The sequence below is a fragment of the Bactrocera dorsalis genome, chromosome 1 (assembly GCF_023373825.1).
Source record: "Bactrocera dorsalis isolate Fly_Bdor chromosome 1, ASM2337382v1, whole genome shotgun sequence".
Taxonomy (NCBI): domain Eukaryota; kingdom Metazoa; phylum Arthropoda; class Insecta; order Diptera; family Tephritidae; genus Bactrocera; species Bactrocera dorsalis.
Window position 1 is genome coordinate 42,932,268 of NC_064303.1, and position 4,607 is coordinate 42,936,874.

The window sequence follows — 4,607 nt, forward strand, 5'->3', positions numbered from 1 at the left end:
GCGCATTTTGCTAACTTTGCGGGCTAAAAATGTGCCCATCCCTGGTCTATGCAAGCGATAACTTGAGTAAAAATATATCGGAATGAAACTTGTTACTTTAGCAAAAAGGTGAGGGCGTGTTCGTAGATGGATTTTACGGACCACTGCCACATCCACCAAACTCCATTAATCGTAAACTTTTAAAACGCCATAACTATGCACTAAGTTAAGAAATAAATTTCGTACAGGAGATTGAAGTAGTAAGGCACTAAAAATTAAAAATAAAATGGACGTGGCCTCGCCTTCTAAATGGTTTAATGTGCATTTCTCTTGTTATTGGATGAGCGTAAAGTGAAGTTCAAAAGAGGTGCCGCGCGATCTCACAACTACGAGTTGATAATTCGGAGTGGGAGTTGGAGATGTTCAAGCGTAATAAGCCCGAATTTTTGCGTGGATATGTTATAATATATGAAACATGGCTCCATCGTTTCACTCCGAACTCCAATAGGCAGACATCCGAGTGGTCTCGAAGCGTGGAAACGCGACAGTCGGATGGCAACAGCGAGTAATAGAACAGCATTATAGAACCGTTTGAAGGACGAAATCGCCCAAAACCGACCGGATTTGTAGGAAACGAAAGTGCTGTTTCATCTAGATAATGCACCGTGTCACAAGTCAGTAAAAACGATGGCAAAATCCATCCATAAATCTACATGCCTAAAATGGATAACCCTTAATATGGCATATAACTAATATCAAAATTTTTAACTATCGGTTGACTTTAGTCGTTATATATTGTGAAGCACCTTAATGAAACTCATATAGCATATTTTTCTGTTAAATATATGTAGCAATACCAAAAATAAATACAATACATAAGGTTTTTTACTAAAATTAACTGAACTAGTAGTACTGGGTGTACTACAGTTTAATTCCGGAAATATCTGAAATTATGTTATAATTCATGTAATGATTTTCGTTACTCTGACAAGCCGGTTTTAATCCCTCCAATTTACAAGAGTACGAAGTGTTCTGTTACGCCGAAACTTAGCCCTTCTTTACTTTTTTAGTATACTTTTCATATACACATGAATATGGGCATATAGGTATGTTTAAGTTTTAAGCTCTCTTCGATGTGTTAAACAATGTTTGCGTATAAAACGAAAATCGTGCAATATCATATAATAAGATACGATTTTGGTTAAACGTACATGTCCATATTTATGTTAAATTTTTTTTCCGTCATAATAATAATTTTTGAAACCGTAATCTTGTTTGCCATCGAATTAAATTTGCCTTGCAGTATATGGTATTCGACGACAGAACTACTTTCACACTTCCTTAAAAGTGGTAATATGTATAAAGCATGTTCAAAAACACCACACCAGCACAAATTATGTCCGATTTCTGTCATTAATGCACCTACTATTTCCGAAGCAGACGTCTTATATCAGTTAAATATGTGAAAACAATCATACAATTATGGCCCAGATTGATCCCATCATGCTTTCTTAAGAAATGTGCCAAATATATTTACCAACCCCTAACAAAACTATTTTACTCATCCCTTATGCCAGGCTTATATCCATTCATATGGAAAAAGTCATTTATATAATTCCTTTACATAAGAGTGGCTTTAGTTCATCTATTGAAAACTATAGGGGAATAGCAAAGTTGTCGGCAATACCTAAACTTTTTGAAGCAATTATAACAGACGACATAACCTTCCGGATCTCTCCACTAATTTCTTGTTCTCAGCACGGTTTTCGTAAGGGGAAATCTACAATAACTAATTGGCTTGAATTTGTATCACATGTATCAACGGGCTTTAAGGAGAATAAGAATACTACTTATCCCATTCATTTCTTTTGAATAAACTTGATCTTCTTGGTTTTCAACCAATATTTATAAAATGGGTTGCTTCTTATCTCAGTCATAGAAATTGATTGATAGTCATATTTATTGATACTTTTTCTGACATAATCAATGTTCCTTCAGGTGTTCCTCAAGGTAGCCATCTTGTTCCAATTCTGTTCTTGTTATTTATTAATGACATATCATCAGTTGTTAAGTTTACAAAAGTTTTATTATATGCTGACGATGTAAAACTTTTTAAAACGTATACTTCATACAGCGAAAGATGTCAGTTGCAAACAGACTTAAACAACCTAGTTTCTTGGTGTGATAGAAATGACATGCCATTGAATCTTAAAAAATGTAAAACGATGTGCTTTTCACGTAGATCTGTAGACCCGTTGGTCTAAAGAATTTAGAGATCCGCTTACCACAAAAATTCTTTTTACATCTCTGATGAGGCTTATATTAGAGTATGCTTCTGTGGCTTGGAACCCCATTCAGATTAGTTAGAGTCCGTTCAAAAACAATTTTTACTTTTTGCCTTAAATCATTTGCATTGGGATTCCAGTTTAAATCTTCCCCCTTACACTAACCGCTTAAAACTTATAAATCTCCCGACACTCGCTAGTCGTAGGGAGATGCTTAATATTTCTTGTAAAACTCATAAATGGGTCAGTCTGTAGCCCATCTCTCTTATCTGATATTAGTTTTAATCCTTACTTTTAAAATTTTCTAGAACAAATTTTGAGTTGAACGAACCATTCCGTCGTATATGTCAAGATTTTAATTCTCATTCCAGCACATTTGATCTAACAGACTCACTCTTTACCATTAAAAAAATTATTTTATCTACTCTCAACAAGTAACATTTAAAAATTATAAACTTTAATTTAATTCTTAATTTTGGCTGTTGAAATTATTGTTTCTGTAGCTGAGCAGCTTAAGATCACAACGCTTAAAACTCTCTTGTCTTTTATGACTCGGCTAATTCCGCTCGTTCGCGGATTGCGCCCCTCGCGTCGGTTGGTCGGGAGGAGGGTAATCGTTGGGTATTATTATTATGTTCAAAAAATAATGTTCACGTTTTTGAAAGTGTAAGTTAGGATCCTTGTCTTCTTGCGGTTATTTTTGCCGTAACTGACTTCAATAAATCTGTTTTATAAATTTTTATCAAACGGTGTTCATGTTTTCTATGAGAGTTCCCATCGTGAATTCAGTGTGTGCGGTCACAAATCTTAGTGCCTACGATTACAGGTAGTGCAAGTATATGTAGTCGAAAAGTGTATTTGCATTTTTGTCCGTGCATTTTTATAAACATATTATCATGTGTAATAAAAAGCGAAAAAGCAAGAACAAAACCCCGACTTAATGGTTAGTGAGGACGTTGTAAACGTCGGTATGTGTGATAACACCGGAGGCTGGCAAAACGCGAATTATGTGTTGAGTCGCGGTAAACGGGTTTTTAAAAAAGTCAAAAAAAATCAAATTGTATTGCAACGAGGATTGATGGCGATCAAGAACAGACTGCTTTATTTAATAAAATTGACTTAAAATTAAGCTTATTCTAATTACAAATTGCTTATTAATAATATTAACTTACTTTTAACATATTATTGCGGAATAAGCATACTTTTATTAATTTTGATAATTCTTAGGAATTTCACTTGTTAAATTATATTTTGATGACATTATTTGTTTAAGCAAATTGCAAAAGCCGGAAATGGTGTTATGTTGCAATTTGCTTTAACAGTTCATCGTAAGTATTTGTCAAATGCAATGTCAGGTGTAGTCGTACATGTAACTCGCGTACCAGCCCAAAGCAACAAAACATAAAACTATTGAACACATATAATCGATATAAATAAAATGATAGTAAATTTCTCAACTTTAATTGGTAGAGAAAATTTTTCGTACAAGTCCGGCAGAGACAGACAAGCCAGAGTCATGCCTGCAAACATGACTCTTATATTCAGAAAACTTGTGACGTATTTAGACTCAAATAATATAATTTTTCACACGTATAATTTAAAAGAGGAGAAGCCCTATAAAATTGTCATAAAAAATATCCACTATTCCACACCCATAGACGACATTATATTTGACTCATCTCAAAAAGGTCATATTGTGAGAAACATTGTTAATGCAAAAAGTAAAGTTACAAAGATGCCAATGTCACTAATTTTTGCTGACTTAGAGCCGTCGGCAAACAACAAAAGTGTATTTTACCTTAATCGATTATGTAGCGCGATAGTCCACATTGAACCTCCCCGCAAATTTAATGATTTAGTTCAGTGTCATCGTTGCCAAGAGTTTGGACATACTAAACGATACTGTAAAAAACCATACAGATGTGTTAAGTGCAGTCTGGACCACCAGACTGCTTTTTGCGAAAAAGACCCTGGTACTCCACCAAAATGCGTACACTGCTTGCAAAATCACACTGCCAACTCCAAAGGTTGTCAAGTATATCAGACACTAGTTTTCAATAAAGATCCCAATAAATCGACTATGAATAATACTCGACCTAAAGACGGTGTTCGCTCAAGTATTGAGCAACCAGATTACAATAACAACTTTAGTTACGCAGAAATTACAAAAGGACAACAAAACACTGCTGCACATAGCCACAGCAATTTCGAGAAGCTAGAGGCGCTAATTTCAAAACAAATTGAACTAACCTCTACGTTAATATCAATGATGTCTTATCTTGTTTCAAGATTATGCAATTAAGCCTTAAGATGGCAATATGGAATGCCAATGGACTTACTAAC